This window comes from Caretta caretta, chromosome 6, assembly GCF_965140235.1.
Source record: "Caretta caretta isolate rCarCar2 chromosome 6, rCarCar1.hap1, whole genome shotgun sequence".
NCBI lineage: Eukaryota > Metazoa > Chordata > Testudines > Cheloniidae > Caretta > Caretta caretta.
Genome location: NC_134211.1, coordinates 54,179,272 through 54,200,274, shown reverse-complemented (window position 1 = coordinate 54,200,274; position 21,003 = coordinate 54,179,272). Strand labels below are relative to the sequence as shown.

The window sequence follows — 21,003 nt, the reverse complement described above, 5'->3', positions numbered from 1 at the left end:
TGGGAGGGGGCGAATAGGGGACGGGTGCCAGGCTGTTTGGGGACACACAGCCTTCCCTACCCGGCCCTCCATACAGTTTTGCACCCTGATGTGGCCCTCGGGCCAAAAAGTTTGCCCATCCCTGAACTAAACAGATAACTTTAGTGTGGCAGATTGTGATTGTCCACACTGGAACTTGACCAGGACACTGGTGCTTCCTTACAAGAAGTTCTATGGGATATTTAATGACCACAAGTGGCAAACCTAGCTTCTTGAGAATCATTGAGCCTACTAATACCATGGTGGAGTATTGGTTTGGTCCTTATTTGAAAAGAAGAGCATCTGTGGTTCCCATTGTTTGGTTAGTGTCATTGATGTTTGTGGCTTAGGAATATTATCTTCCTTAAGGAGTTTACAGACAGTGATGGTAGTAATTGTGGTTGGTCTGGAGGGGAAAGAATTGAAACATAAAAACAAAGGGAGTTGGAACAGTTATGCTAAACACATCTTATTCTGAGATTTTTTTATATAAATCATTTTATGTTAAAATTGGAGCGTGATTAGGGTTGGTTGGTCGGTCAGTGGTAGAAGGCTATTTTTTCAATCTTCTGAATCAGTTCCTTATAGCATCTTCTGTTTTCCCATCCAAATGCAAAAGAGATCCAGCCCCATTTAAGTTGAATGATCTGGTGAGCCCACAGTCCACAGTTTCATGGTTGTAGGGTTCAGTTACCAACAGTGCATCTTTATTCAGTACTTAACTGTATTCCCACGGATTATATGGGTTTCTGATAGGTGTGGAATTCTTTGCCCTGAACATTATTTTGAGCAGTAATAGCAGTGCCAGAGGCAGTTTCCCCATGCTGCCCAACCAAAAAAGGTCTGAACCCTGTCCAGGAAGGACCAGTTAAAACAGTGGGAAGATAATTCCATCGCTGTGCCCATTCAGTCACCATTTATTTTTCAGTCCTTGACCCAATGCTACTAATAAGGGGTTTGACTAAAGCTAATTGTGAAGGTCCCATTTGTGCTATGGGCATGTGTATGCTGAGACTACAAAACTCATTTCACATGTATCATTGACCAGCTATCTCTGTCTGGTATTGATAGCATTTACTGCTGCTCCACGTTGGATTCAAACCCTTAATTTGGAAGGCTCGATATCTCATTACCACTCCTCTGAGCCATCATCCAGTCTAAACATAGTCATAACATTAAAAAATATACACCTCTCTTTAAAAGTTTTTTTTTTTCTTTTGTTTGTAGGTTTCCCTTCCTCTGGTTCCTGAATTGAGTAATATATAGTGTATTCTGCTGGAAAAGACTGGGATTATAAATAATAAGAGATTACCTGCAGAACATCGCTCGAATGCTGAACCTAAACAGAAGAACCCAGTAAAAAAATCACTGACTGAGCAGAGTCTTCCAAGAGAGCGAACCACAATGTGGATGGTGCTCCGCAGCTAGGATTTGTACACCCCGGATGCTCAAAGGCTAATGCACCGATGAAGGGCCACTACTTAACCAATATACTACAATTCCATTCTGTTGGCTGCATAGCATCATATTATTGAAGTACACTGTGCTGATAACTCCAAACTCATTTCACATCACTGAAATATTTCTGTAGAAGAATAGATCTCATTGAGAAACAGAGAATTATAAAGCACTGCTGGAACCATAATGTCTTATGTCTATCAATTCAAACCCTGCTTGACTCACTAATGTTTTTTCACCTAATCAAAAATCTGTCTCTTTTTATACCAATAATCACTCATCTTTGAATATTTGTTTGCCATCTCAAGATTGATAGGAAGGGGCTGCTTTTAAAAATCTTGTATATGCAGTGTAGCGGTGGATTTAAAATATTGCCTAGGTCCCTTTGAGCCTTTTTACTAACCTAATGCATCTCTCTCTGAACATTGTTTCTCTCACAACTGCCAGGCCATGGCCCCAGGCTTCTAAAGCATTTAGCACCCTCCTTTTATCCTAAATAAAATAAGATCTCTGGCTCTGATATTCCTTGAAAGTAATAATCCAGATTAATTCAGGCTTCTGTAGCAGTGTGGAAACAGTTTCCCATTCGACCTGCAACTAAATCTAGAGACTTCCCCACAGAAAATACACACACACATACACACCACACACACAGAGTACGTAGAATGCCTTGAAAAAACTGTAGCTAACCACCTTATTAGTATTCCTCCCTCCTCTGTGTTTCACTTGCAGCAACAGAGGGCTGAGCAAAATGCAGTAGAACAGGGACAGAGACAGAGCTGGCAATCATCTCAATGCAGGCTGCTGAATGTAGGGGGTGGGGGGATGCAGCAAAGCAAGATTAATAACCTTGCCATAATCCTGTGCACTCTGGAAGGAGATACCTCTGGTGACGGAGCCATTCTTGTCTTGATTAATTGGACTGAGTGAGTGACTGACTGGCAATCCACCTGGTTTGGAGGGGACCCCGGATTTTGCTGTTCTTTGAATCCTCTACCCATCTGAGAAGGTAACAGTGAGACCTACCATCTGCAGCACACACAGCAGCTATTGGAGGCTACTACTGACAGTTTGCACTACAGTTTTTGGTGAGCAAGAAGCCAGGTATAGTGTACAGTGGAGATTAATATATCCAGGCCACTCAATTTCACAGTCTGGTCCCCCAGCCACCTCCCCCACCAAACACCCTTTCCCAATTGCCTTTGAGTTCCGGGCTCACTTTTGACATAGACTTTTGGACACATTTTGCTGGGGATGGAAGATCAGTAAATGGAACCTTTAAAAACTAATCATTTTGCTCCTATGTGACTTGAAAAAATAAACAGAAAAGAAGAATCCAAGTTCATCTGGAGGATTTTTTAATTTCCTTTGGAGAAGTTTTAGGAGGGACCATCCAAAAGGTAAATCCAGGGGCTTGCCTGCCCCTTCTTCCTCCTTATGTTGTTTATGCTTGATTTGTTTAATCTAGAAAGAAGCTAAAAGATGAGTATGGAGCACCTATAGTGCATGGTGACACTGTGTCGGTGTGTTGTGGACTCTGTGCTTGTCATTTGCACCCCCCCCACCTCTATTTGCTTTCCTTTTTGATTTACTTAGTATTTGCAAAGCTAAAGTACCTGTAAAATAATGATCCAGAGTGTTGAGAAATGTTGGTAAAATAGCATTTGAAAGCTTTTTTTGGTCTGAGTCCAAAGGAATTCTCTCTCACACACTCGCAAAAAGCCCACGCAATAACTTCAGTGGGAGTCTCTGTATTTTCACAAATCATGTTTTTTTCACCCTCTATGCATTTCAGTCTGCTCTGAAGTGATGAATATGCGAGTACAGAAAGCTGCTCCTGCTGCTGTTAGCTGGAGCAGATGACAGAATGGAAATTGTTGAGGATTTGTGGACCACTCTGTTACGTGGAGTTTCTCTGCTATTGCTTCTCATTAACCTATTGAATGCATCTTGCACTGTTTTAAGGCTACAGTATTTGTGAAATATTTGGGGCCATAGCTCTAATCCTTCCAAATCAGACTGAAGTGCCAATCGCAAATGGTTTCTTATTGCCTCTCATTTATTTGGATGGGAGGGGGGACATAAGAGGGAGGTTTAAGGTAGCATCAAGCATACAGGTGTTCTAAGTAACTGCCTTGTCCAGCATGTTTTATTGTAGGTTAATGTTTCCCAGTATCTATTAAATCACATGTCTTTTGAGATATTCAAGGTCTGAACCTAGATCTCCCCACAGGTGCTTTTCTTCAGAAATGCTGAGACTCTTATAGCCATTCCCATCTTCCAATTATTTAATGAAAGTAAAATACTATTGTATCGCAATAACATCAGGGATCCTGCACTTGAAGACGTTTTATTGCTGCATTGACAGCACTTAGCTTTCCCAGAGAGGTGAGAGATCCATTCGTAAATACATTTCTGAGATGCCTGTTTCCCCAAGTGGAAATGCTAGGGACTTATTCCTTCTCAATTATATGAATACGAAGGACTAATATCGAAAGACGTGGTATCTATTTGATAGAATTATGTACAGCTGGCTAGGTGGTCTAGAAAGGCACAGGTAAAAATGTGACAATACTGAATAGGCAAAATAGAAGGGTGTTGAAGTGTATATATAATGTATGTTACAATGCATCAGACCTCTGAAGGCACATCCTCTTTGATGTGGCCTTTTTATTTGCTCCATTATGTATGAATAAATGTAATGAGGCTTTTTTTGATTGGGTGTTGCATTGTAAAACCAAACACTTAATGAAAAGGCCTCTGCTACAAAGTAATTGAATAATCTCATATTATTACATCTTTCCTGTCAGTCAGTCTCTCTGGCTGTGTTTGTGGCTGTTCTCTTATACCAGCTTGACAGAGGGATTAAACAAGGAAAGCTGGTTATAGCTGTGTTTCCCCTTGTTTTCTGCAAGTGATATTCCATCCCACAACAATGTTACTGTATAGGAATATGACAGGCAAATCTGTCTCCGGTCAAGGTATAATTTACCTTTTTTTTTTTTTTTTGTTCCACTATGCTTCTCTTCGACCCTCCTCATCTTCTCATGAGGCATGTGAATTGTGATTGCTTTTACATTTACATTGTCTCAGGGGGAGGATTTTAAATAAAATCTTATGGGAATCTCCAGGATTCTTTTCTTTTGAAGAGATAACTAAGCTAAAAAAGACTTCAGATAAGAAGAAAGTTAGGGGGTGGATAACATACAAACTGGAAATGAAAAACTTTCATATTCTGGGAGGATGGAGGACACACAAGATCCCCTAGCCCAATCCGGTCAGGTGCAAATTATCCTCAACTCAGTGGGACAACAGTGGGAATTGAAGGATTGTCATCACTTCAGTTGATTGGACTGTAATAATGCAGCCTTACCATAGCTAAATCCATAGAGAAAAGGCCACACTTCTCTTTGGTTTGGATGATCTCTGTGTTTGTGTGCATGAGGCCAATGTTTTCTGTTTTTTGTTTGTTTGTTTGTTTGTTTTTTTGTTGGATGATTAAGCAGCAAAGATCATCTGTAGCCAACAAACTAATTTAAAAGTTATTCTTGAAGTGGGTAGATTAGCAAAGTTATTTAGGGAGAATGACAGGTTTCAGAGTAGCAGCCGTGTTAGTCTGTATTCGCAAAAAGAAAAGGAGTACTTGTGGCACCTTAGAGACTAACACATTTTTTTTGAGCATAAGTTTTCGTGAGCTACAGCTCACTTCATCGGGAATGCTTCTCTAAGGTGCCACAAGTACTCCTTTTCTTTATAGGGAGAATGCTTCATTTTACTTCTTGACCAACTGTTTCTCAATTTAGATTCCTACCTGGTTCCCTGAAACTAACCTTTCGTGGACTTGATTACTAATTTCCTAAATGTAATGTTCCATAGGCATTTTCTTTTGTGTTGTAAGTCTGATAACTCTATAGGATGGATGTTAAAGTTACTGAAACAGTATTAATTATCCTTATGGCATGGTGGAAGCAGATAAAATTCAGTATTGCCAGATTTCATGACAAGCTAGTTTATCTAGGAACCGACTTAAGCATCAGCTTGGAGTGTGTGGGAAAGTGGAATATAAAAATGTACAATTAAAACAACTATTTAAATGAAAATATTAAATGTCTCACTTGTACGAGGTTCCCATTTTATCCCAGTTCATGGCTGGGTTTGGAGATACAATTTTTTGCATTGCAGAAATATGGAGAATTCTGTAGTTAATACTGTTTTCCATGTATTATTATAAAAGCTCACCGTTCTGCATACTGTATGTATCAGCATGTTGCTATTGGAAGGTACGTAAGAGTCCTTATACCAAATTAATGTAGTGCCTCAGTAGAAGCTTCCTAGCAGAAATGTAGGTACAGTGAGATTATCAAAGACTGAATTGCCTAAATATTATTTTAAGAATATGTGGAAGATAAAAGGAACATTCAAATTTCTTCCCTATTTAGTTCCAGTCAGTTGAGCAGTTCCTCTCTCTCTTTCTCTCTCATTGCTGAAGTCAGCCAACCAGGCACAATGATCCTCCAGCACATGTTTCTATGTTTTTAAGACCCTGGGTGCTTTACACATGAATTCTTCCCTTCCTCAGAAACAAGCTGAGCTGACAACTGGCAAGTGAGCTTAGGCACTCTGTACAAGTCAAAAAGGAAGAAAAAAGAAAAGAAACAAAATCCTTCCGGCAATGCAGGACTTGAACTAAAAGTAAAAGCTCTGCAGGTTGACAATGCATAGTTTTGATTGTTGAGTCACGGTATTAGTCTGGAATATTATGTTGCATTAAAGTGCTAACATTGGGACCAGTTTTGAAATAAATGGGTACAGTAGTTTAGTATAGAGTAGAGTAGTTTAGCAGTAAACATGTACCCTGGATTGAAGAAAATGCACTTTCCTAGTGGCAGATGATTTTGCAGGTACCCTGTGACTGTTTACCCCTTTAGAAATAACCCTATGCCTAGAGCCAAAGGTGGACTGTAAAATTAGAATGAGGAGGAGGGTAAGAGGGGATATGGGGTTACTTGGTCTTGACTGGAACACCTAGTAATAAAAGACCAACCAGGAGTTTCAACTGCTGTAACAAGTTAGCTATCTGAAACTTTTTAATTAATATAAATATTACTCATAAATTAAATGAACCATGCACTCAACACTGCTTAAAAACAAAAAACATAGAGGAAACTGCAAGCTCTGCTCTACAGCCTGCAGTTTCAGTGCAGACACATCACCAGTCTCTCTCTTCCCTTCAGCAGATGCCCAAACTAAAGTTTATTAGGGAGGCTGAACAATCTGTTCGTCCCTAGAGAGGACAGTTCTTTCAGGCCGCCATCCAGGTTACCTGGGAGGCAGCCGATGTGCAATGTCTTATATGTCTCCTGGAAGAAGGCTTTATTTCTTGACATTATGAACTATCTTAGGTTCATTTTTAGTCAAGGTGAAATAAAAACACACTGACATAATCCATTTAAAAAAATGCTACTGTGGCCCAGAATCACTCCTGTACCAGTACACAGGATAGAATTTGCTGCATCTGTGACTGCATGTGGCCTGCTCAACAGTGTCATCTATTGGCATGTGACATTTTTATTTTCTGGAGACAGCTTTCATTGTTCTGCATTACTCTGGAGAAGGACAGAAAGCCACACTGTAAGCATGGTTTACACTTACATATTTACCCACTAATGTCTTTAGATCTTAGTTAAGAGATAATTTAGAGAACTGCTGCAGGGGAAGTTACAAGATATAGCACTGGGGCTTCATGTTTGTTATTTCACTGTAGCATTTCCCTTTATATATACCCACTGCAGTTTAAAATATAATCAAGGTTGTGAAAGTGAGATTAGATAACTCCTGGAGATTAGTGACACAAGACAAGATGAAACAACCTTACAAAGGGATTTGAAGGAATGGAAAGCTTGCCCGGTGAACAGGAGAAAGGAGCCTGTTCCAGACATAGCAGTCAGCATGCTAAAGCTGCAGAGATGTGAGGACGGAGGACATGGGGGAGCACTTAGAGAAAGGTGAGGAAAGTGCAGAGGATGAATATCGTGGAAGACAGTGGGTTGGAGAAGGTGTGGGGTTACTCCAATTAGAGGGGTGGGGATATGAGAGAAGGAAGATATGATAGGGAGTAAGGCAGTGAGGGGGTCAGTCTAGTAAGCAAAGGCAGAGCCCTGTAGGACTGTGAAGGTAAGAAGTCTGAATTTAAGTTAGGAGGATTGGGAGGAAGATAGAGTGATGGGTGTCAGAACAGCAGCTAGAGACAATGGAATATGGATCCAGTGGAGCTCGGAGAAGCAGTCCCCATGATGGCACTAACACAGGTGGAATAGATGGAACCTTTCACATTTAAGTGTTGACCTGAGTGTCCAAACGCTATATCTGGAAGTCCTATTCGGACTGACACTTTGAAATCAGCCTCACAGAAGAAATATGGAGACCCTTCTATAAAAGCAAGGAACTCATGTCAGTGGGTATTTTAGTTCATTTTTAAAAACCCAGCCATTGTGATACTCTAATCTCTCCAGCAGTTTGTGCGACCAAAGTAACCCCCAGGGCATTTGGGTTCTACAATGGCTTTTATGCAATCACACACCCATCTTTGAGCGAAGACTGAAGCCAAAGCTAAAAGCTGTAAGGGCTTCTTTGAGTGTTGGTAGCGAAAGGCACCCATAAATGTGCCATGTATTATCTGTCCTGATATATATAAAGAAACCTTGCTATTTGTCAGTTGGACTAATTAATACAGACTTTGGAAGCCAAACAGAAAATACTGTGTGTTCTTTTCCAATTCTGCATGGTTTATATTGAGGCTGATCTGAAGGCATGTTTTTTTCTTTTTTATTTTTTTTATGCTACTGAAATTTCAAGACTGTTCTACTTTTTCTGCAGAAGCCTTTGGCCAGAATTGCCTAATCTTAGCAGTGCTTTTCAGATGCAGCTCTTGTTCTTGTGTATCATATAGAAGATACAGTGTCTGTCAGTGGAGTTTAATGGAGAACAAAAGGGTCTCAGCATAGCAGGAATTGCCTTAGTCCTACCATACTCTGTCCTGTTATATAACCACCACATGTCTTGGCCAAGCACTAAGTGAGAGAGGGACAGAGTGTTTATCTTGCCAGGCTTTTCCTTTCCTCTTTTGTCATAGATATTTTGTGGATCGCTGCAGTAACCTGGTGCCCTTATTCTGCAGGAGGTCACAGCCTTTCCAAACTGTAAAAAGATCTCTAAAAATCGGAATTCCCTGACAATCAGCTTTGTAGTATAAGCAGCTTTACCCAATCCTGAGAACAGTGACAGGGCAGAGAGGTAAATGAGAAGCTTCTCATAATAAAAATACTTGGCTTGGCAATGCCTCCTTAAGAGTCTTAGACTGTCTAAAAGAGTCTCTTAATCTGTGCTTTAATTCTTATATCCTTGTTCCTGAGGTGGGCAAGGAGGTAGGATCTCTCTCTTTGTCCGTTTAACTTAACACAGAGGTTCCACACTTACCTTCAAACCTCTGGAGTCTTTTGAGATGCCTCTGTTTTCCATGAAGTTCATCTGGGATAAGTTTTTCCTTTCATTGAATCATTGGAAGTCTTGAATCTTTCCATAACCTTGGAGACCAACTATCTTTCCTTTTCTACATAGAGAGAAACATGTTGGCTCCTAAGTGGGTCTACATAGTTTCTGTAAAGGAGATTGAAGACCAAGCAAGTAAACATTCCCTGTGTTGAAGTCTGCATGTGAAATGCTCATTTAATGCAGGAGATCTCTATGTCTTTATAGAATATAGGTGATAGAACTAGGAGAGCCAGGACGTGCACCCGCACGTCCTGGCTTGACATAGTTTGCATCGTATACAGGGTTTACAGTTTGGTTCAATGGCTTTCAGCACCCTTACTATAAAGTTGTTCCAGCACCACTGCTGTAGAGAAAACTCATTGTACAGAGAAGAACTTGAGGAATAGAAAGCAGACACCTTCTTTCCACATGGAATTTAGTCAGACTCACCCTGTAGTACTTCTCCAGCTCCACAGTTTTTGTTCTTTACAATTCTACCTCCCAACACAAATACTAGCTACAATGTGAACCTCATAAGGTTCAGAGATTGTTCAGAATTTTAATTGAATCTTTTGGTCAGCAAACTTGGACTGGACTTCTCCACTGCCAGACTTGTGTGACTATCCTGCACATGTCCATAGGCACGATTTGAAATAGCCCTTATTGTCCATGGGCAACGGCTCCACCAGGTGAGCCAGGCGGAGGTTGCTGCTGGTTATCCCCAGAAAATGTGGTGAAACTGTCTTGCCAGGATGTCACCCTTTGTTCCTTGTTACAGTGGGAGATAGAGGGAGGAAGATTTAGAAATAGAATTTTATAATCAAAATGATAGCTTTGATAATCCAGGGCTATTGGAAACAGGTAAGAATACTATTCTGTGATGGGCACTGATGTAGTTCCCATTGCGGGGAATTATTTCTGTGTCTTGTAGTGAGGGAGAGAAGAGACTGGCTCATCATAGATAGAAAGTCAGGATTGCTGCAAAGCCAGTGATATTAATTAGCAAAATGCCACGTCATCTTGGATGGATTTTAAGCAGTAATTCCTCCTCGAGGGATTTTGTCTCGATGAAATTCATATGTTTACAAATAAGAATATCCTTCCTTTCATCACAAATTACACCTTACATTACTAAGACTGAAATACTTTTGAAAATCTAATTTGCTTCCGAACACTAATGCCGTTTTGTTTTTCCTTTTTGATTTCATTCACCTCAGACAGTGAGGCTACACTGGTGACTCCCTGGGCTGGATCCTCAGGTAATGTAAACAGGCACGTAGTTCCATTGGAGCCATGGCAGTTTGCTCTAGCTGAGGATCTGCCTCCCAGTGTGTAGCCAGTTTTAATTATGATCTTATTTGCATTGCAAAGCACTGTCTGGAACAGTGAATTGACACAGCACTCTGCAAATATAGGGGCAATCTTGCAAACTCTTACTATCTGACTTGGGCCCATTGACTTAATGAATTAAGCCTGGTAGTTAGCAGTACAACCAGTAGTAAAGACAAGGTCTTTGGGGCAAAGAACGACTTAAATCTAAGGCTCTGATTTTACATTTGACTTAAATGGGACTGTACAGATGCCCAGACCCATAAGGAACTGTTTAGGATAATAGTCCTAAAGGTCAGAATTTACTGCCGCTAAAATCATGAGCTTTTTCTTTTTCTTTTTTTTTTCTTTTTTCTTTCTTTCTTTTGACAATGGAACTGGGACTTGTGTAGCGCAATGCTCTTATGTTTGAATTTCTAAGACTACAGGGGAAGCTTTAAAATAGGGGGACGGTGGAATACTTTCACTGGTTTATTTTCTTAAAGCAAAATTGAGAACTTGTCTATTCATACATTAGGGTATGTGTCAAGCTCTTTTTTAAGGATAGATATCTTATGTTTTGGGATCTAAGCTCTGATTTTCTGCATTGTCCTTTTAATGTTCCCATTTTCTTTCTATGGTCTGGGATAGCTGGTGAATGTGGAGCTCAAAGGGAAGAGTGAAGTGATATATATAGGGACGAATATATGAAGCCACACCTCCCTCCCATGCCCCAGTTTGGAGGTCTGTTAAAATTCATTGTCTCTTTATGCTCCTGTGACTCTTCTTGTCTTCCCCAAAAGCCTCTGTGAAAGTAACTCGCATCAGTCTTTTGTCCCTCTCTTTCACATCGGCAAACCTTTCCCTATCCCAGTTGTGTCCTGAGAAACAAGATCTATACTGCTTCCAATAAATATGAATCTCCTTTAATTCTAGTATGAGGGGCCTGTGCTTTTGAAGTAGGAGGATCTATGTTTTGTCCCTGCTGCTCCCGTGAAGATGCAAGTAGCCATGTTGTGAAGCCATAGCTAGCCATGGATTTAATACAGTATGATTATGCACTTACCCTGTAGTTCCCTCATCTGTTTCATGTGTTGTATAGTGTAGTATAGTAAGGAACTTATTGATATGTCCAGGATGCAGACTACTTAGTCAAGATATTATATAGCTTCCCCCCCCCCCAAAGCAAGTCAATGGCTCCTGCTACACACAGCTAGCTAGTCTCCACGACATAAGTGGCAAAAATTTGCTTTTTTTTTTTTTAATTTCCCCACTCTTAAAAGTCATGCTAGTTCTGATTAATTTATTTTCTCTGCGTTATTGGAACAAACGACTTTAATGACACTTCATTATGCATATAATGCTTTGAGTACTTTATACAATGAAAAACTGTTTTTCTTGCTAGGGCTTTGAATTTCTACTTGCAGGAGTTCTGCAAGCTGTAATCATTTTTGAATTTGTTCTTGAATAGTTTTTAACATTTATTCTTTTGTGAAACAAAACAGTACTTCTGGCCTGAGATCATGCTGTCAACCTGGCAGAGTCAAAACAGGGGAAGGAGCACCATAAGGCCAACACATTGCTCTCTTTGCTGGCAGGAAAGGGTCAGGGTGAGCTTTGCAGTGTTCCCAGAAGGTCGCCAAATCTGGATTATTTCAGACTAAAGGTGAGAGGGGAGTGAATTACACAGCTGAGGGACCCTTGAGGAAAATACCTTACTGGCAACTCCATTTCTTGTATATCAAGGGTGATCCAGCTCAGGTGCCTCTACTGACCTCCGCTAGGGCAGTACAGCCTGGGGAAAAAGGGGGTGGTCATTCAGGTAGGCCCCAGGCTACTTTTGCCTCTATAAGTGAAAGGCAACATACTAAACTCCACCTAGACACCTATAGGCAGCCAGTACAGATTATAGAGCATGGACATTGTGTTCACTGAGATATTCCCACTAATCAGCAAGTTGATACGTTACACACTAGCTTCAGCTTGTGAATGGATTTAAGAGAGCACCCATAAGTGCACATGCTTTGTGGAAAAGTGCTACCAAATTTAATTTCACAAAGCCATAATTTTCTATTTTTAGACTACCCTACAGAACTTAATAGATAATTATATTGCTCTTATATAAGATTCTATTGGATGGTTCATCAAACCCTATAGAAAGATGATGTTCCATTACATTCCAACAGCTTTAAGAGCCCTATTACATTTTCCAAATTTCATCCATATTAAATGCTATAGGATTCTTATTAAGGGACATACATCCCTCTAAATCTGAGAGCAAAGAATCAAATACTGGAGCTACGTTTTCTTCAAAGTTCTTGCCAGAGGGCTTACTTCACTGACAACTGCAAATTCAGTTCTGCTGAGGACAGTTGGCCGACATTCTGTAGGATCTGCGAGCCCTAGTGCTCATCTGACCTGAACTCCAAACCTTTCAACCTTTGCCTGCCACTGCTCTCAAAATGCTGTCAGTCTCCAGTTTCCACTGTACAGATGCACAAAGATTCAGACAGCAGAACACCTGCCTGGACTCCATAATATTCATCTGAGTTTCTCAAACTGATAACACAGTTCTGTTTTGTTGTTGCTTCTTCCCCACAATGAAACACTATCGACTCTGTGACCCCAGAAGACAGAGTATTGTAATGTGCTGTATTAATGCAGACTACAGCACAGATTATGGCAGGAGCTCCACACCCACTAGTAACAAAAGGCTAAGTAAAAGCGACATTTTAAGTGAGCTGCAGCCACCAGCCATGTGAGTCGAAGCTTCACAATGGGTTCGGTGACTCAGCTCCTGCTTAATGCTCCTCAAATTATTCTTAGATTAGCTGGTGTGGAAAAACAAAATTAGAAGTCACTTGTGTATTTATCTCCATCTGTCCTAATATAGGATGAACAAGCACATGAGTGAAATAAAAGGAATTGTTACAAGATGGCAGCAACATTAAAAAAAGACCTTGCTAATATTTCCCCACCGCTACCACCCACTTCCAAACAACTTGTATGTGGTTGTAGTGTCCATTACTTTGACATGCTGAATTTATCCAGTTTTGTAAGTATTTAATTTAGAAGACACAGTCGAGGGGCTACTGAGGATGGATCAGAGTGAGTCATTTGGAAGTGGATCATGCAATCATGATCTATTACTTTATCACGTCTACACTGGACTAACACAGTTCTCTCGGGTGGAGGAGTATGCACATCTCTAATGACTGTGTCAACACACTAACCCAATATCTAACACATCCTTCATTCTGGTACAGTGCTCACCATTTGCCAGTATAGACATTACTGTTGTATCTGGGATATCTGCCATACTGGGTAGAGGGATTACTACAGTAACACTAATCGGAAGAAAAAGGAAGATTGTAAAGATTTTATTGATGACCTCTGTATCTGGAACAAATGTTTTGAACTTTTGCTAATGTTGGTAAATTCATTAGAACCGGAGTACAGCTTGCTCTCAAGTGGATTGTGCGTCCAATATGATCAGTTGCATCTCTAATGCACATGCAGAAGATGGAACGCTCCTTTAAACCTCTCAGGTTGATCAGACTGGACTGGACAGCTTTGGAATAGGCTTTCTCATGAGAGGTTATGGGTGTTTCCTCTCTCTCTCTAAGGCAGATGTTTTCTCACACTATCCAAACCCTCCTGGGAAAATCGGAAAGCAAAGAGTCACAGGGAAGTGAAAATAATAATGGGGAATGGGGGAGGGGGCCAAAAGTGTTTGAGTTTTGGGAAAAAGTTCAGATGTGTTGCTGGTTTTCTAAAGTGGTTTACCCATCCCTATTTTACACCTCTATCCACCTCACACAGGTAGATGCTAAACCCTCTGAACACTGCCTACATTCAGTGAAATATGAATGTAAAATTGGTCAGAAAACTTGGGTGGAATCACTTTCTGTCAATAAATGCAGTTCCACCAAAGTCTAAATGCTTTGTAAGATCATATCATTTTCTCCAAAATAAAATTTTGGCATAAAAAAGCATTGTGACAATGTCAAAATGTCCTGTTTTGATGTTTTTTTGGATGAAGTGTTCTGATTTTTTGTGTTGAAATGACTGTTTAGAAATTTAACAATTTGTATTATATAAAATAGATGAAATTTGAAACAATTTTTCCACCATTTTCTTTCATAGATAATTTCAAAATGCATGATTTCATCCCAAATTGGAATGAAGGTAACTGTTGAAATCTCAAATTCCTTCACAAACCAACTTCTGTCCTCTGCACAGTTCTAACTATAACTTTAATTTTACATTATTTATGTATTTAATATTATATGTTGTTTTGACGCCATCAAAATGAAATATTTTAGTAAGGTTGTTTTGATGTATCTGACTTGAAATATTTCAGAATATGTTGTTCTGCAGAAGATTTTTGTGCTGATTTGGGACAAAAACAAATTTTGAAATGTAGGTATTCCTTGGAAGAGAAATTCAATTTTCTGATCTGCTGTATGTGAACGTATATGGTTCTTTTCCCATGTTGCAGAACAATAAGTTTTCCAGACTCAAGTCAGGAATGGAATCCTGTCTGGAATCTTGCACCTCTCTCTAGTGCCTGTGAATAAGGAGGATCTGGATGAATAGATATTTAATATGTAGTGCAGGTTCTTTCTTTACACTCTCTCACTTTTGCTGGAATCAATAGCAGATCTATTATACAAAGAGGAAGACTCTTGTAATTTCTGACCATAACAAGTACCAGAATTCTTTTTTTGAAAAATGTAAAGTTTAGCTTTGCAAAACAAAAAGGAGGAACAAATTTCATAGCTTCCAACCAGCTTCTGCATGTGCATTAGGGATGCAACTGATTACATTGGGCACACAATCCACTGGAGAGCAAGCTGTACTCTGGTTCTAATGAGTTTACCAACATTAGCAAAAGTTCAAATCATTTGTCCCAGATACCAGGTGTTCCAACCAATCTCAGCATACACATGCCAGGCATGTTGAATTTCATGCTTCTCTGATTTGTCATTCCATTGCGGGCACAAAACGCCCATCTATCTTTTTTTTTTTTAAAGTTCAGGTCCATATCCAGACTTCAAATATCTCTTTTGGTGATGTGTGGATCCAGATCCCAACTCTGCCATTACTTCTTTAAATCTTCTGAGGCTCCCCCCGCTCACAACTTTGTCTCGACTCTTTACTGAACTTTCTCATGTGGCCCTAACCTATTAAATGTTTTTAAATCCCCCACTTTTTTGTTTTATTTTTTTTTCATGCCTTCGAACCCAACTATACATAGCTTTAATTTAGCATGATCTTTCAATCCAATTTATCATGGTGCACTATAAGCCTTGGGAGCACTAAGTTACCAGCAGTGCTCATGAAGCACCAGTTCAGCATGATTTCTCTCACCTAATTACAACTTCAAAAAGCACACAGCCAGTAAGAGGCCCTGGGGGTAATTACAAGTGGAATTTTTAAGGACTACAGTCTTGCCATGTGTCCTAACGAGCACTAGGTGTTGCTGTGGATCTGTGTTATATCAGGTCCAGAAGCATCCCCACAGGAGAAGCAATTTTTGCTTCTTAAAGATGGTCCACCTAACTCAGAATGTTTTACCTTATTAAAACAGATTTCCTCTAAGCAAACATAAGGTAGTTGTTCAAACAGCTAATTATTTAAATAGCTGCATGTGCTAATGTGTCTTAATATACTTAAAGGTGAGTACATCAATCCAATAAAGATCAAGGGAAAACTTGTCCATTACCTCATCTACCTTTTTCTGCTCTACTCACAATGATGATCATAGAAAACTCAACTTTAAAATTATTTCCTTTAAAAATCATTGTTGTTCCCAAATTGTGGAACTCATTATTAATCTTTCCTATGCTGAAGTGCAGCTGCAAATGTAGCACAGCTGCTTGGCTTTTTATTTTCTTGGTTTGCTTTGCTCAGCATGGCTTGTTCCAAGACAGGCCACATTTGTCTGACATGGATTCTTCGCAGGGAACAGCTGGGCCAGAGTGTCAGAAAGTATATCTCAAATCCATATAGTGTTTATCATCCTGGAGATCCCAAAGTGGCTTCTGAACTGTAGGAACATAGAATTTGCAGTAAAGAATTGGACCATTGGTTCATTAAATTTGGTCTCCTGCATCCAGCAGGGCCAATACCCAATGCTTCAGAGAAAGGTGAACATGTCCTGTATTGCATCTAGTGAGTTGTTCAGCATAATTATCATAGCATCAGGCTAAGAATGCCTTCTTGACCATAATATTGGGAAAATGTTGAAATCAGATGGGAAAGCAGTTCAAACTATTTTACTATTCTGAATATCTTAAAAAGCTATACGTAATATGTATTAATTTACAAATTATATTATTTTACATTTAACTCTTGATTTTGAATCATCATAAAGTGGTTTATAAAGTATGTGGAGCTATCACTGAAAGGAAGATACTTTGGGGGATGAATGTGGCAGTTGTTTTGTATCTCACTGCAGCAGTACATGAATGTTTTAGGATAGGAAGTGAAGAAGAATATAAAAACTCAAAGCCCTATGTGTACACCATACCAACTTGGACCTAAATTCTGGAGCAGACTCTCCAGATTCTGTTACATTCTGGAAATTTTATGGTACTTTCAGCTAAATTTTTTAAATTGAGGATTTTATTGAACACAGTGAATATTGCAATCGGTATAATAACTGCTGCACAATTTATTTTGGTATTTATTTTGTGCTGTCTCTGCATTTCACTTTCCAAATGCAGTAGACTTTTGCACTGATATTACCTAACTGCATCATAGAAATTGAGAGAAGAGAAATAGGAGACTGGTAGCAGGAGAGGGATGGGAGATGACTTGGGATTTTGGGATAAGTATACTAACTGAGTGGTTTTTGCTAAAATAATCAACAGTGAAGTAGCTAACAATATTAGTCTGTGTTTGTCATCTTTTGGTTTCAGAGCCAACGGTCCATTGGTATGGATATGACAACATCTCACCTCTGGGTTATTTCAAGATGTATGGAGACTCAAAAGTACATTGCATTGGGTTACACTCAGGTCATGTTTTCAAAGTTACATTGAAACTGAGGCCTATTAACAGAGTTGCTATTTAGAAAGAAAGCTTAGATCCTGGAGCACCGTTCTGCTGCAAAGAGTGAATTCTCTGGCAAATTCCACAAAACGATGGAATAAATGAACATTTAATTATACCCAGATGAAATTGGCTAGGTCTAAAAGTAAAGTATATTTTCACAGTGGATCAGAACATTAGTCTATCAAGCCTGTATCTCATTTTCATTAAAACCCAGTTCCTTACGGATCTGAAGAAGATGACACACCCTTATACTGCACCTTGCAAATTGTGTAACAATGTATGTGACTTTGTAAGGGAAGAATGTTATCCCCAATTCTGTGGTAGTCAACCTAATCCATGAAGCATGATGATTGATTATCCTTATCCTAGCATGTAGAACTATTCTTACAATAGGGGATTCCCTAGGGTGACTTAGAGATGGATTAGATGATCTAAATCAGTGATAGTCAGACCTTAGTGGTTCAGGAGCCAAATTAGCAATCAACATTACCCAAAAGACCTATAGTATTGTGAATGCATTGTTTCATTTTGTCTTTCTCATTTTATATAATAAAGATATATATAGATATATAGATATATATATATATATATATATATATAAATTCTCACAGCAAAATAACTGACCAAGTACTCTACAATTGGTTAATAACATAGTAAAAGCATCCTGATTGGTTAATAACTGAGATTGGTTAATAATTAAATCACAGGGTGTTTTAATGTTCTGTGCTGCAGAGAGCTGCAGGAGACACATTAAAGAGCCACTTGCAGCTCCTGAGCCTCAGTCTGAGTACTACTGATCTAAACAGTCTCTAATGTCTATGATTCAGGCAGTATGAAGGAGCATTGCCTTTTACTTGTTTTAACCTGAGCACCATTAATTTTAGACTTACAGTGGAAATATCACCTGTCACACTCCTCTTGTTTCCCTCGTTGAAAAACAAAGCATGTGAAAAAATTTTCATGGAAGTTTCCATGGAGCTTTTGCTGCTTGTAGAGAAGTGCTGGGTAAAACCTAGAAGAGCTGGAGAAGCATCTTGAAAGCTCAGATTCTTCTCTCAGGTTCCTTTTAACTTCTCAGAGCCTCTGTGGCTTGGAGCTGATACACAATCAGTCTTTGCTCTTCTGGAGGGAGCAGAAAGCTGTATTATTCCCTGTGCTGCCTGTTTAAGTTTCAACTGATGCCTGTGCTTTCTGGATAGGTAAGAAGCTGAGGTGTAAATCAATACCATATACACAAAGGAACATAACATATCTGTTTTTCCCCCCAGTAATTAGATGCATTAAAATGAAACCATCATATTTCTAATACATTCAGGGAAATAGGGGCAAGTCAGGTACTCACAATAAGAATTTTTTGGCACATATGTATTGTAGCAATTTACATATTTAAAGCTTTTTACAAGTATTAGAAAAAAAATCTCCTGGTCTCCTTGTGAAGTAGATAAGTACAGTGCATCTTTATTTTACAGACCTAGAAATTGAAGTTGAGAGTTTGGCATTCATGTGGGTGATGGGATTAGAACTCAGCTCCTTGGTACCAACCCAGTGCTAAATCCATAACATTCTCATTAGAGAATGGAGTTCAGAGGAACATGATCACCTGCTGAGAGGTGATAGGGGCTAGAAACCCAGCATAAATAAGTATATCATACACTGCAATAGAACCGGGTATTGTAAATTCAATTTAGGAAACATCCTACTGCATATTTATATTGTATACATAGTGGATCTGTAACAAAATGTCCCATAATTTGCCTATGTGCAACTATGTAAAATACATTCTTTGTTTTATTTTTGCTAACAAGACTCTTAAAGACCAGTTTACAGCTAGTCCTGAGGATAGAGTCCAGTTCTGAATAGCTCTTTGTTGAAGTAGTAGAGCAAAGCAACACACCATTTTATGGCACAGAAACCATCAACACTCTCTCTCTCTCTGAATTTTTGTGTGAATTAAATTGTGAATTAAAATTTTAATTTTAAAAAGAGTAATTTCAGCATCAGTGTAAATCAGTGTCCCAGGGATGCAGATTCAACATCTATAATTGATCTCTCCACCGTTTAAAACAAGGCCCAGTTGATGATTAGTAATTCATGTTGATGTTTTACAGACAGCTGAAACTGCAAGTAACCCTTTTTTCCTCTTTTTTTCATCTGCATAAACTTTGTATTTTGTATTTTCCTTTCCCTTAAGAAATCTCACATGACATTTAACAAGGGGCATTTGTAAGAATGTCAGATTGATAAGAGCTGTTAGCTGAAGTCTTACTATATTTATTCAGCTGAACAATATCCATTGTTAAGAGCCATAATTACCATGAAAGTGTTTAAAGGACAAGCTTATTGCTGTACTTTGGCAACATGCTTTTGAGCTGCTGGTTACACAATAGTAATAGTTGGCACATATATTGCTTTTCACTTCAAAGTACTTTACAAATAGTATATAATGCAATTAATTAGTCAATATCTGTTGGCCCCTTGTTTTGTGGGAGGGCAGTTAATAATTGTGCTTATTCATTTATATAGCACAGTTCCTGAACATCCTAGTTTTTAACAAAATGCAATGGACAGGCAAAATAACATACACAATGAAAGATAAAGTACAACTACTAGAAAATGGAAAGGAAGTTTTAATGATACTTTTTAAGAAGTGAAACTGAATTGTTTGCTTCTCTGCTTTAATGATTTTGATTGCCATGGTCTGACCAATCGAATCCATGTACTTATAGCACACCTAGCCCTCTGGTGTGTGGGTTTTGTCCATATTATTACCGGTCAAATTCAGTTCCAATGGCTCTCTCCTCTACCTCTCTATCATACTGTGCCATTTGAGTGAACATGGAATTGGGGTGGGTGTTCGTTTTTTTTGTTGTTTCATTTCAGTTTCTTATGTCCAAGGAAACGTACACAGGGCTGAGGTTCTAATATTGTTGGCAGAAAGATTGTACTAAGTGATGAGACTTACATTTTGCTTTAAGGTCGCCAGACTGCATCTCATTCTAACTTCCAACAGAATGGAATTCTGTAGCTGAGAAAGCCCTTCAGACTGCATGTTACTAGCATGGACATGGTGTGACTATGCAAATGAGCTGACATAATGTTAGTAGGGAGATGGCTTGCCAAAGCCTCTCGGAACATGCTCTCAATGAACTAAATTTCCCAGAAGCCTCAGCAAATTCAGACAGAAATTGAGTGTTTGATTAGTTAATAAAAATGCAGAGTATTCTCTCCAAGCAGCCTGACCCTGGAGATTTTACTGAACCTTTTACTCTTGAGACCTCTACCCTGGACCTCTGTCAATAGTAGAGTTCCAGATGATGGCAGTTGTGGAGGGAAAAGTGGTAGTAAAGGCTCATCCTAGTGAGCGCTAAATAGAATCACAGAAATGTTGGACAGAAAGGCACCTTGATGGGTCATCTAGTCTAGTCCCCTGCACTGAGGCAGGACCAAGTATTACCTAGACCATCCCTGACAGGTGTTTGTCTAACCTGTTTTTAAAAACCTCCAGTGAGGGAGATTAACTTCTTTTGTTGTGTTTAGCAATTTTCAAAGGATATGGGGCAGGACTGGGAATGGGGAATACCGAGTGGTAAACTCTCTAAGGGAATTAAGAAAATTTTGAGAAGGGAG

At 39.2% G+C, this 21,003-nt stretch overlaps 1 protein-coding gene across 8 annotated transcripts in view; it reads left to right on the top strand.

Moving 5' to 3' along the window:
- The first annotated feature begins 2,230 nt into the window (after positions 1-2,230).
- The window catches only part of LRRC4C (leucine rich repeat containing 4C), an 856,114-nt gene continuing 837,341 nt past the window's right edge, over positions 2,231-21,003 (top strand). For all 8 annotated transcript variants that reach the window (XM_048853297.2, XM_075129530.1, XM_048853288.2 and 5 more), the window contains exon 1: positions 2,231-2,876. The gene's annotated coding sequence lies outside the window, so the exon portion shown is untranslated. The remainder of the gene's footprint in view (positions 2,877-21,003) is intronic.